Genomic DNA, 14,801 nt, shown 5'->3' with positions numbered 1-14,801 from the left:
TTTGTTTTTTCTTTGGGGTTTGTCTGTGTAGCCCTGACTGTCCTAGAACTCACTCTGTAGACCAGCCTGGACTACAACTCAGAAATCTGCCTGCTTCTGCCTCCCAAGTGCTGGGATTAAATGTGTATGCCACCAGCCACCACTGCCCTGCTTAGTCAGATTTAACAAAAAAAAAAGGTCATAAATGTTTTCTAATGTTATATCACTACATATAGTTAAAAGTCAGTTCTGTCGCTCTAAAACTTTATTGCATTCTTAAAGCCTCTGTACATGTTGATTCTGCCAATATTTTAAACCCCTTTACTCTAATTTTTTTCTTGTATTATTTTAAACTTTCTCTTCCAACTAATTAATCTTTCTACTTCATTGAACTTTCTACTTCATTGAAAGCCACATTCCCACTTAGGAAACTCCTCCTTTCATAGTACCCTATTGTATGATAGCTGGGATAGTCTTAGTTATTTGCTATGTCAGGTGCTCTTGCCATGAATTTACTCTTTTTTTTTTTAAGTGCCAAGGGTTCCAGATTTGGCCACTAATTCTACTCTAACAGGTCCTGGAGCTGATTACCAGCTGTTAAAGTGATACTAGCCCCTCCCAACTGACATTTTCCTCACCAACTGTTCTTGTGATTCCAAGTGTTGATGGCCCATTGACATCACAGTGAGATTAAGAAAGGAAGTTGCTAGTAATATTCACACAGTCCACAGTGGAAAAGGAAACTCGATGAGGTTGATGTGTTCAGCCTAAAAAGTAGAAGACTAGCTTCTCCAAAGTGATTCCATGTCTTTTAATAGATGGGCTATTTCTATATTACTTGATTTCCTTCTTCAAAGATGTGAAGTTCGTGTCATACAGATCTTTCACTTGCTTAGTTAGAGTCACACTAACATGTTTTATATTATTTGTGACTATTGTGAAGGGTGTTGTTTCCTTAATTTCTTTCTCAGCCTGTTTATCCTGTGTGTAGAGGAAGGCCACTGATTTGCTTGAGTTAATTTTATATCCAGATTCTTTGCTGAAGTTGTTTATAAGGTTTAGGAGTTCTCTGGTAGAATTTTGGTGGTCACTTAAGTATACTATCATATCATCAGCAAATAGTGATAATTTGACTTCTGCCTTTTGAAACTAGTAGAAAAGAAAGTGGAAAAGAGCCTTGAGCACATGGGTACAGGGGAAAATTTACTGAACACAACACAAATAGCTTATGTTCTAAGAACAAGAACTGAAAAATGGGACCTCATAAAATTGCAAAGCTTCTGTAAGGCAAAAGACATTGTCAATAGGACAAAACAATGTCCAACAGATTGGGAAAAGATATTTACCAATCCTATATCCAATAGAGGCTTAATTTCCAATATACATATGTATATATATATAAACTCAAGAAGTTAGATTTTAGAGAACCAAATAACCTTATTAAAATGGTGTACAGGGCTAAATAGAGAATTCTAAACTGAGGAGTACTCAATGGCTGAGAAGCACCTAAAGAAATGTTCAACATCCTTAGTCATCAGGGAAATGTAAATCAAAACAACCTTGATATTCCACCTCACATTAGTCAGAATAACTAAGATCAAATTGAAGCTGGTATAACCACTCTGGAAAACAGTTTGGTGGTTCCTCAGGAAATTGGAAATAGTATTACCTGAGGACCTAGCTATATCACTCCTGGGCATATACCCAGAAGATGCACCAACATGTAATAAGGACACATACACCACTATGTTCATAGCAGCCTTATTTATAGTAGCCAGAAGCTCGAAAGAACCCAGATGTCCTTCAACAGAGGGACGGATACAGAAAATGTAGTACATTTACACAATGGATTATTACTCAGCTATTAAAAACAATGAATTTATGAAATTCTTAGGCAAATGGATGGATCTGGAGAATATTATCCTGAGTGTGGTAACCCAATCACAAAGTACACATGGTATGCACTCACTAATAAGTGGATATCAGTCCAGAATCTCAAAATACCCAAGATACCATCCACAAACCACAAGAACCTCAAGAAGAAGGAAGATCAATGTGTAGATACTTCGATCCTCCTTAGAAATGGGAACAAAATACCCATTCAAGGAGTTGCAGAGATAAACTATGCAGCAGAGACCGAAGGAAGGACAGTCCAGAGACTGCCCCACCTGGGAATTTTTTCCATATTCAATTACCAATCCAAGACACTATTGTGGATGCCAGCAAGTGATAGCTGACTGGAGCCTGATATAACTGCCTCTTGAGAGGCTCTGCCAGTGCCTGACTAATACAGAAGTAGAGGCTCACAGTCATCCATTGGACTGAGCCCAGGTCCCCAACAAAGGAGCTAGAGAAAGGACCCAATGAGCTGAAGGGGATTGCAGCCCCATAAGAGGAACAACAATATGAACTAACCAGTACCCCCAGAGTTCCCAGGGACTAAATCACCAACCAAAGAGTGCACATGGTGGGACTCATGACCACAGCTGCATATGTAGCAGAGGATGGCCTAGTTGGTCATCTATGGGAGGAGAGGCCCTTGGTCTTGTGAAGGTTTTGTGCCCCTGTGTAGAGAATATCAGGGCAAGGAAGTGGGAGAGGGTGGGTTGATGAGCAGGGGGAAAGGGGAGGGGAATAAGGTTTTTCTTTTTGGAAGGGGAAACCTAGAAAGGGTATATCATTTGAGATGTAAATAAAATATCTAATAAAAAATAAAGTAAAAAAAAAAAAGTTTCCAGAATCTTCCAAAGCATAGCCAGCTAGAGACAAAGTAAGGAAACTCACTAACCCACAATGGGCAACTAGCATCCCAAGTGTTGAGATATTAAACAGGGGCACAGCACCACTGTCCATACTCAGACTAGACTGGACTAGAATCAGATCCCAGGTTGATGTTTTAGATAATGACTCTTGTGCCTCAATGACAATGATAAGTGTGGTTTTACAATTATAACCCTTTTATCATTTTTTCTTTTCAAAACATATATTTTTTTTATTCTTCTCTCATATATTATACTCTAAACTACAGTTTTGTCTCTCTCCCAGTCATCTCCACCTCCATTTATCCTCAGACACAACTCCTTTATTTCCCTTCAGAAAAATGCAGGTCTTCCAGAATTCTCAATCAAATATGGTTGGCATACAAGTTACATGGTGACTAGGCACACTCACTCATATCAAGTCTGAACAAAGGTAAGCTAGTAGGAAGAACAGGGTTCCAAAAGTAGACAAAAAGCATAACCCCTGCTCCTACTGTTAGGAGTTCACCACAAGAATACAAAGCTGTACAACCATAACAAATATATAGAGCACCTAATTAAGACACATACAGGTTCCCTTATTGTCAGTTCAATCTTTGTGAGCCTGTATGAGCTTTTGTTATTTGGTTCTCTTGGCCATGTTCTTATGATGTCCTCGACTCCTCTAGGTTCTATAATCCTTCCCTCCTCCATCCTTTTCCATAGGATTTCCTGAAATCTGGTTGAAGTTTGACTGTGAATCTCTGCATATGTTCCTATCAGTAGCTTGATTAAGTCTCTCTGATGACAATTATGTTGTGCTCTGGTCTATGAGTATCGTAAAAATAATTAGGAATCATTTCATTGATCTTTTTTTCCTAATTATGTTTGTTAGGTCTCTGGGTTATCCAGATTCTGGTTCTTGGTCCTCCAGAGTGTCAGGCATGGTTCTAAGTGGGACAAGTCAATGTTTGGCCACTCCTAGAATATCTGGGTCACCTTTATTCTAGCATATATTGGAGGAACTCTATACATTTCTTTGCTTGGAGATGCTCACTGAAATGTGTCATTGGTAGTGGATGCTCACCAGGACTCTTCTTGGATATCCTATTGTTGCCCTGTGTCATGGAGACCTTGCAACTTTGGATCTTCAGGACCAACTCCTTCATGATCTCCAGAAGTTCATAGATAGCAAATATGTTGGGGCTAGCCAACTCATAGCCATGATATGGGATTATTAAATGCATTGGTTAAATGGCCAGCTCTCAATACCACAATACCAGACCAAGATCTCAAGCTATTTCTTGTCAGTATTACACAATGTTGCAGCCTGCAAGGGGCAAGGTAATCTCTCTAGCTCCCTTGCCCTTGGGGAAAGTTCACATGTACCATGATACCTTAGGCCAGTCAACTCTGCTGCCAAGAGTGGTACAGGCCTGCTCTCCTGACTGCTACAGTATAAGAGGAACATTGACAGCTTACAAGGGATCATTTATTAATTCATCTTTCTCCTCTTCCTCATATTTCTCCTCTTCTTCCTCGTTTTCCTCTTTTTCTTGTTCTATTAACTAGAAGTGTTTTGTTTTATCACAGGTCTCTGAGTTGACTAATCTCTGGTTTTGGGATATCAAAGCAGTATTTGAAGAAAAGTCTAGAAATAAAAAGATTTTTTTCTTATTTCATCTACTTGTTTTCAAATTTATTATGTCATTTTTTAAAACAGCTGAATAATACTATATTTTGTGAATGCACAACATTTTAATCCACTTTTTGGTGGTATCTAAGTTGTTTACAGCCTTTGGCTCTTATGAATCAAACCACAAACATCATGGTTGAGCAAGAGTCCTTGTGGTAGGAGGGCACATCCTTTGGGTATATGCCCAAGAGCAGTATAGCTAAGTCTTAAGATAGATTGATTTCCAACTTCCTGAGAAACTTCCAGATTAATTTTCATAGAAGTTATACCGATTTGTATTCCTAACAACAATAGAGGATTGTTTAGTTGCTCCACATTCTTGCCAGCATGAGTTGGCACCACTGTTATTGATAATCTTACAGATATAAGATAAAATTTCAAAGTAGTTTTGGTTTATTTTCCTGATGGCAGGAAAAAAAAGACTATGTAATATATAAAGGGCGACCTGTAATAATTACACCTGACGCTCCCAAAAAAGAAAAAAAACTGGGCAGTGGGGCACACACCTTTAATCCCAGCATATTGGAGGCAGAGGCAGGCTTCGAGGCCAGCCTAGTCTACAGAGTGAGTTCCAGGACACCCAGGACTAAATAGAGAAACCCTGTCTTGAAATACAAAACAAAACAAAACAAACAAACAAACAAACAATCAAACAAAAATTTACACCTGACTTCTCTATGGAGCCACTAAAATCCAGAAGAGCCTGGAAAGATGTTCTGTATACTCTAAGATCTGTATACTCATAAGCCACACCAGACTATTATACCCAGCATTTTTTAAAATTATCAAATAAGATATCCCATAATAGAGTAAAATTTAAACAATACCTATCTACAAAGCATAATGTGTTTGAAGAAATATTATAACATGAGGCACGAGGAGGTTTCCTACACCCATGAATACCTATGAAATGAGTACGGACAAACCAGCAAACTACAAAAAAATAATGTTTTTTACCTCTCCCTCCCTCTGTTTCTCTCCCTCTCACTTTCCCTCTTCACTTCCCCTCTCTCTCTCACTCTCACTCTCTCTCTCTCTCTCCCTCCCTCCCTCCCTCCCTCCCTTCCCCCTCTCTCTCTCTTTCTCTCTCTCTCTCTCCCCCCCCCTCTCTGTCTCACACATACACAACACCACTACCACCACTACCACCACCACCACCATCACCACGACTACTACTAATGGGTATTTTCCGGTATCAGTTGTCTCACTTCCCAAATGAAAAGACACAGAATAAGAGAATGGATGCAAAAACAGGATCCAAACTTCTGCTGAATCCAGGAAACACACTTCAACATCAAAGATATATTCAGAGTAAAAGGGTTCATTTAGTTTAGCATAAGTTAACAGAGATATCAGTATAAGTCAACAGAGATAGCTGAAACCAGAGAAGTAGCCTGAAGACTAGAACAAATATCCAGAGTTTTTGGCAATCAGAGCAATTCAGTGAGAAGCCAGAATGAATCAGTCCCCTAGGAAAGAAGTTTGAGCCAAGCATCTGAATAGAACCAGCAAGACAGAGTTCAGTAAGAAATAAAAAAAAAGTGAGCTCATTCAGCAGTAAGTCTCCGAGGCTGAAACATTCTAGGTTAGCTGATATAAGCTATAAACTGAAACCTTCAAGGTCTTGCAGAAGGAAGATTGCTCAAAGTCTAGAATCCCCCCGGCCTAAGTCTAGCAAAAGAGCAGAGAAGGAAATACTCTGGGCTCATAGCAAACTGTGTATTTGCACAGCTAGGATATACATCTCATATCTCTTGCCTTAGTCAGAGGAATTAAAGGAGAAACTTATAGGGACTATCATGGAATGATGGCCTCTAGGTTTCTGATAAAGGAGATACCTTAGAGGGCTGATGGTATACCCTGGGATGGAAGAGAAAACAAGAGTTCTACAGCAATATGATTATGAGTAGTGTTATATTGGTCCTAAGAAAGTCAGTCTGCAGCTGTGAGTCAGGCCCTGAGGAACTGAGAAGAGAACAATTCTGATCTAATCAGTAAGGATGCAATGAGTCCCAGCTGAGTCTTAGCAGCTAGAACAGTTTCCAAAAGGCAACAAACTGTTCCTCCAGCCAAGGCTGTGTCTTTATAGAACATAGAGTACCCTATCACGTTGGTCCTATGAGGCATAATCAGCGAACTGACCCAATTATGCCTCCTCCTCAAGTAGTGAATCATCTGGTTGAAATTATGATCGTCTGTAAGAAAAAGATCTGTAAATAGACACAATGGTGTGCTATCAGAGACATACATCCTAGATAATCAACTCACAGAATTACTGTATTATTTTTAGCTGATTCTGTTTTATTTGAACTCTGGTTTAACTTGAATGATTTTCATGGAGACGGGGTAGTAAGTACTTAATTTCAGGACTGTTTCATTCAATTGAATCAAGATTTACATTTTATTAAATTCCAAGTGGATTTTCATATATGTTATTATTTGAGAAGCATAGATCTTGAATGTCTTTGACAAATACCCAGCCTTCTATATAAGAGTCAAGTTCATGAGAATAAGAAATGAGATCAGAAGTATCTAGGAGTTGAGATATAGTGATGGTGGTAGGATATGCCACAAGTACAAACTAAATAAAATTTAATCCAAAAATGAATCCTAGATTTGCATGACTTATAATATATTCATATTCTATCTTCTCTTCTCTGAAGAAATATAAATACCATCTTCTCATATAATCACATCACAGATCCAGGATTTGCTGTTAATCAGACTTTTTCTTCACCTTCTAAATCTAATCCATTAACAAGTACTGCTAACTCCATCCTTAGGGTTTATACACTTCAATTCATCTTCAGTCAAACAATGAGTCCATATTGATAAAGACGAATAAGACAAGCAATTTCAAATTTATATTCCTTTCATTTTTCCTCCTCAAAATTCACATTTACCTACTTAAATCTGCTGTATAATTTTCTGCTAGGATATTCCCCTAAAAAAATAACAAAGAAAATTTGTGAATCAACATATGATTGATGCAATAGTTCTGAAGATTTCTAGACAGAAGAAAAAGAAAAAAACGAAAGCAAAACATTAGTGAAACTAGAGGAAATGAGATAATTCGTTACAATTCTGATACTTACCAGACTGTGAGTATTGAAAATATATTTGATTGACATTTAAAAAATATACAGACCAAGTTTCTAAAGAGGTAGAACACTACAGATCAGAACCCAACTAGACACATAATGTAGAGCCATTATTTTATAGAAAATAAGTTTTAAGTGACAAAGAATTCTGAATATTAATGGTTGAAACTGCTCTAGAGGCAAATGAACTATCAAAGCTTTTAATTTTGTAAGACTCATTTATATGTTGATATGTAAATGTACACAAATATATGTGTATATGTATGTAGGAACTTTTGTGGCTAGAAGGCCGTGTTTGACTACCTCAAGTCAGAGTAATAGGTAGACATGATTTACTTTACAGAAAACTAGACACTGAATTCCCAGTGCTCTTAATCACTGTTCCATCTCTCCAAGATCCATAATAAAATGTTTTCTCATGGATATTTACTGATGAACCCTCAGTCCTAAATGTGATGTCTGCATCAAGTTCCTCTACTCAGGGTACAAGGTACACTGCAGAACAAAAGGTAGGAAGATTTTAAGAACCAGAGTGCATGGATGACACCAAGGAAGTAGTATATCCCAGATACAACACAGCTGATGTACATATGAACCTTTCTTCTAAAGTAGTGAACGATTATCTTACAAAGCTTGGGGAAGAGGTGAGGCTAAGGCTTAAGTTAGTGATGTAGATGAGACTCAAAGTTGGCTACAGGTAGCCATGAGCTAGAAAAAAAAAAACCAGCACATATTATTGGTGATGATTCTCAAATTATATATTCTGAAACTTTGGGGTTAATTGCACTTTTCACTGAGATTCCATGATCAGAAGAGTGAATGCAGTCACTTGTAACAGTAACTAGTTGGGAAGTACTTTATACAGTTAAGTGATAATAAATAAGACTATAAATGCATCTATGTCATTTAGTCTTGCTTTGATTATATGTCAAAATTATAAACATATGCTTTATATTATATTAAATGCATAACCATGTTCAAAAGCAACTTGGGGAATAAGGGTTTGTTTGGCTTACACATAACTCACTGTGGAGTTACTTAATGTTGGAATCTAGAAGTCAGAAGTAAAGCAAAGACTTTACTAGCTTGCTTTCCATGGCTTACTCAGTTTGTTTTCTTTTGCAACCCAGGACCACTATTCCAGGGACAGCACCACTCAAATGGACTCAGATATTCTGGATCACCCATTAATAAAAGAAATGTCCCACAGACTTCCCAACAGATAAATGTGAGGGTGATTTTTTTCTCAACTAAGGTTGCATCTTCCCAGATGGTGAGAGTATATTTCAAGTGGAGAAGACTAGCAAGTACAGACACTAAATTTCTAACTATTTTCATTTCATATGGAAGAAAATACATTTTAGAACATTAAATTATGTTACTATTTGTACTGCTAGCTAACAAATGGACACAGAGGTCCCTGAGTTGTGTATTGCACATAGACTATTATGTGTGCTTTGGCATCTGTTTCATCAGGTGTGTTAACCCCAGAAGGAAGATTTGGAAAGGTGTGGTCAAAGATGCACGAGAGGAACTAAGCAGAATTAGAGATGGGATGCTCTCAAATGGCCCAAAGCCAGAAAAACAGCAACAAAATGGTTTAAATTCCCTAGTTACTAAGAGAAAAGAGAAAGATGATAATAGAGACCTGGAAGAAACTAAAAAAAAAAAAAAAAAAAAAAAAGAAACTGTTTTAATGTCTCCTGAAATGCAGCAATGAATCATTTTCTATAAGGGAAAAATGGCCTTCATAAGCAAAAATAACAGGGTGAAAAATCCACATTCTATCATAACATTAAAAAGAGTCAGGTAAATAACTGCTTTCCAAACAAAAAATTGTTTGAATTTGTCAGAACATAACTGAGATTTAGGGATAACATTCACCCTAAGGACTCTATTTTTAGTGGTAAATTTTAGTTTCAGGTAGACTCTAGGAAATCAGATTAGTGTACCAAGATGAGTAGACCAGGAAAGGGAATCCTAAATCCTCACACATACTTCAAGTTCATGGTAGTTTCTCCAGTTCTTTGTGCATATGTCTTTTACCACCAATCCTTCAACCTCTTGTTAGAGTATTCTCCTTCCATTGTGTGCAAATATTTCCTGAACTAATATTTCACACTTCCATAAGCAAACTTTAATTATCATTAAGAAAAAGTGGATGTTTTTTATATTTTTGAAGACTTGACTATTTAACATATAAAAGTATTGCTATCTGTATTGAACATATAAATAGTGAAGTCTTATATATATACAAAATCCCTAAGTGCATATTTTTTCATGACCCTTATGTGCTTTATTATATCACGCTGCTAAAAGCAATGAAAATTAAGAATGTATATTTGAAATTTTTGTAAAAATTGAATTTCTTCTTCAAACTCTACAGAGACCAGAGGAAAGTAAATATCCAAATGGTGTAACCCATGAAATACAGCCATATGTCACAAAACAATATAACATTAAGAGAAGAGACCCTGGATAAATGGGCCTAATTAAGTTCATTAGGGGCTCTTCCAGAAGACCTAGTTTCACTTACCAAAACTGACAGGACAATAGTTATCCAGCTTTATCTCCAGTTCCAGGGGTTGTAACACCATTTTCTGATCTCCATGGACCCTGATGCATGTGTCACACAAACATACATGCAGGCAAAACCTCATGATTCTAATTTAATTTTTTTCAGTTTTTGTTTGTTTATTTGAGAGAGGGAGAGATAGAGAACATGATATTGTCTGGGGAGAAACATGGGGGAACCTGGGAGAACTTGAATGAGGAGAGAAAAGATGATCAAAATATTCTGTATCAAAATAGTTTAAAAATAAAATAAATGTGAAATAGAATTTTTGAAATTAACTAATTAAAAATAAATGAATGAGGAACTGGAGAAACAAATGTGAAGGACATCTACAAAAGTAATATGCTTTTCTCTGAGCCCGGCAAATACAGAGGTGGATGCTCAAAGACAACTATCGGACTAAGCAAAAGGTCTTCAATGGATGAGTTAGAGAAAGTACTGAAGGAGCTGAAGGGGTTTGCAACCCATAGGGAGAACAACAATATCAACCAACCTGACTCCCCAGAGCTCCCAAGACTAAACCACCAACAAATAAGTATACATGGAGGGACCCATGGATGGCCTTGTCATACATCAATGGGAGGAGAAGCCCTTGGTCCTGTTGAGGTTCAATGTCCCAGTATAGGAGAATGATGGGGTGGTGGGGCAGGAGTTGGTGGGTGGGGGGGGAGTACCCTCATGGAGGCAAGGCGAGAAAGGGTGGAATGGAGATATTTCAGAGGAGAAATGTAAATAAAAATAACCAATTAAAATTAAAATTAAATAATTTTTCAGTAAATATCTGGAGAAAATCATTTAAAAATCATAGCACAAATGGTTTGACATCAACCTTTAGAAATTTGCCATATGTAATTATTGTAGTTAAGAACACAAGTAGTTTCTACACTATTGATGATATGCTAATATAATAACTGATGCTGTTGTGTGTTAATTAAATTGATAAATATGGTGAAGACTATAAACATTACTTTTGAAATCCTAACATGTTCAATAATAGAACTATAATACAAGATGTGTAAGTGTAGAAACAAATTTGTCTCAAGTGGTATTGTGATAAGATGAACAATGATTGTGCACAGGAAGAGTCTGCATTGGTCAGGAAGCTTTTTGAATAGAAAAACTCAGAGGACTCAAGAAGTCAACTAACAGTAATAAAAGGATAATGGAGCACATAAAAGAAGGGGAGCAATCGACTTGTCCCATTGTTAAAATAAGTGAAGATTCAGAATGAATTGGACACTTATTGCCCAGTATATAAAGATACTTGTTTCACAAGGCTAACAAGGTGAGTGAGTGTTATCTCCGGAACACACAGACAAGGAAACAATTATCATCTCATCACTGTTCTCTGAACTCAACATATACACTGTAACATGCACATACTTATTTCACCTCTTCATTTCGCTCTCTTTCTTTCAACACACATACATCATATGCAATCTATCCACACCTACATATACAAGCACAAATGTAATAAAGATAACACATTTTAAAAAGAGGTAATGCTAAATATAACAGATTTAGTATACTTTTAGTATTGAATTTTAAACAATCAAAATGTAGTTTTACCATGTTATGTTTACCACATTAATTTTGTGCCTATAGAAATGATACATAATTAGCCATTGTTATATTCATCAAATATTTATTTAAAATTGGTACATATTAATAGAAATAGATATTTTGACTGAGTCATTATGTTCTGGTTTATATGACTAATAAACTATATGACTTATTTTAGTTGTCTATACATGATATAGTTTATATTAGTTATTTTTATAGCTATGGTAAATTTTTATAGCTATGGTAAGTATCATAATGAAAAACAGGCTAAGAGATTCTTGTGACCAGCGTTTCCAGAGTATTTGCCATCTTTAGACATAGGGAAGTCCTGTCAGCAGGAACAGAAAGCTGAGAGAGAGAGAGCACATCTCAACCACACCAAAGAAGCAAAGAGAGGGAAAATGGGATGCAAACTTTCAAAGTCTGTTTTCCAATTACCTACTTTCTCAAGCAACTATCCTAGTCTTACAGTTTCCATAGCCTCCCTATGGAGCACCATCTTCTGGAGACCAAGTATACATGCACCGATGAGATGCAATTACCATACAAACTACAACTATCTACATTTGACAGCCATTAGTTCTGGTCCATATTATAATGCAGAGTGTGTTTGCCCAACTTCAAAATTCAAAAAAAAAAAAAATCTTTACCATTGTGAACAACATTCAAAAATCCCAAAGTCCAAATGCTTTTCTGAGTCTCAAGGAAACTGTGACCCAATATATCAGAATGAGCACATGGATTATCTCAGAGTAAAGCTTTGAGAGTCTATGTCTATATGTATGGATACTTAGAAAACTGTTGAAGTATGAACATGATGTATGTCAAATGCATATTAGTGGTTCCCAAAATGGTAAATTAAAGTTTGCTTTTGAAATAGAAATATGAACTATCTAGCAGTTGACTATGTTTCCATGTAAATCTTAATTACTTTCATGCCAATACATGAACACATAATGTAGTTTCTGCATAGATCTTGATGTGAATGTAACCAGGCTTAAAAACCTGTAATATTGTTATTTTCAGCAATTATTGTTACTTTAAACAATAATAATTTTGCAATGAAAAATGACAGCATTCATGCAAGAATATTGAAAGAATTAAAAAAAACAGTAGTAACACAGTCTTCCCTTAAGAATATGTATCATTTTTCCAAATCAAAAGAAAAATAGAAACAATTTCAACCCAGATCAATTTACTGTCATTTCTTTCAGGCCCATAAACATTAGCGATATTCATGAAACAGAACAAAGAAGCTATGATCATAAAGTGAAGCACAGCAGAAAGCTTCTGTGAAGCTAGAGCATGACATCAACACGTGCCTCTTCATCACTGGTATTGAATTTGTTTCATACTGAAAAAGTCATCCGTGATATCCTCAATCACATTGAGTCAGAAAAACAGAGTAAACAGACTTTTAACTAAAATAACATATTATCCTAAATTGTCTGCCTTGAACATCACTAAGAACACAGAAAAGCAGAAAGGAAATGAGATGTGCTAGAGATATGAGCAAATAATACAGTGTGATTCATTCTGAAAATAAAGAGACTATTACACTAAGCAACAGACTATCCATGACAGATGTATTTAATATAAGGGGAACTCTTAAAACAGAACTAAAAAATATATGGAAATATCAAGAATCTACAAAATTAGATTTAAATTTGCAGGTCAGCAATAAAAGATTAAAAGATCAGTGTAGAAATTCAGTTCACCTATTAAGAAATAAAAACAAAATTTATTTTCTTGATGTGTTTGTATCTTTAATAGATGAGCAGTAATATCAGCTACTATTATACTGTATGTTCACCAGTTTGGGAATGTTCATTGAGGCTTTTGAAACTAGTGAAGTTTATCTCAACATTACAATTTCTGTGTTTCCATAACCTTTTGTAATCCCAGAAAATAAATACAGTGTGTGTGTGTGTGTGTGTGTGTGTGTTGGGGGGGTGGTGTTAGAGAAGGAGGGATAGAAAGAAATTTTCTTGCTCAGCATAATGTTTTGTTTCATTAAAAGAGGAGAAAGGAAGAAAAACAGACATGCTTTTCCAAAGGGAGAAGGTTTGCTTATGTTATTGACTATAAATTGACACAACTTTAATAAAAGAAATTCTCACTAAAGTCTGGAGAGAGATGAGTAGGTAACGTGTTGGCTCTACAAGCTTGAGGACCCAAGTTCATATCCACAGTATACATGAAAGGATTGGAGGCTCATCCCATGTCTGTAACCACAACATGAGAGTTGGGGAACTTGGAAAACTGGTGGGTGAAACCTGAGTATTAACTGGTAAGCCAATTTAGCCAAAAATGAAAGCCCGAGCATCAATGAGATAATGTCTCAAATAATCATAATCATAAATCACAATCAAAATGAAAAACAACTGGGGATGCCATGATGGCACTGACCTCTTATTCTCACTTGTGCAAACATGCACACAAACCAAGAAAATACCATAATTGAAGAACTATTGGAAGTCTATGATGGCAGACAAAAGGAATAATACTTTTCTTTAGAGATATTACTTCTGGAAAGTTCCCCATCCCCAATGGATTGCACTGTATCTACAGACCCATGATATGCATTAACATGACTCATGATGTCATTTATAGTAACAATTTTGAAAGGTGTTTATGAAAAAAAAGAAATAGATTGTCCCAGAGGGAACTTATAAACTGTATTGTTTTATGCATATGATCAAATGACATTATATGTGTATATGTGTGTGTGGCTTGCTTATGCTCCTTTAGATGCAAGAAAAAGAGATGAGACAAAAATTGAATAGTGGGCCTAGTTATAGAACCATGTTTCAAATAATGAGTTTCGTCTTACCCCCAATTTAAAGGTTTCCCAAAACATTCAAATTGTGTCCAGAATTATGAGACCAAGGCTTCAAACTCATGAGACTGAGGTATGTTTTACATCTGTGATATATTGTTTTGTTAGTCAAAACATAATCTGTAAAACACAAATTCATGTATGAGATAAGAAACAGTTCATTTTCTTTCTTTCTTTCTCTCTCTCTTTCTTCCTTTCTCTCTTTCTTTCTTTCTTTCTTCTTCTTCTTTCTTTCTTTCTTTCTTTCTTTTTTCCTTTTATCTTTTTTCTTTTCTTTTGCTGTTTTGCAGTATCATAGAGAATAGTGCCT

Source organism: Mastomys coucha, unplaced genomic scaffold, assembly GCF_008632895.1.
Source record: "Mastomys coucha isolate ucsf_1 unplaced genomic scaffold, UCSF_Mcou_1 pScaffold9, whole genome shotgun sequence".
In the NCBI taxonomy this organism is placed as follows: Eukaryota; Metazoa; Chordata; class Mammalia; order Rodentia; family Muridae; genus Mastomys; species Mastomys coucha.
This window is presented reverse-complemented; position numbering follows the sequence as displayed.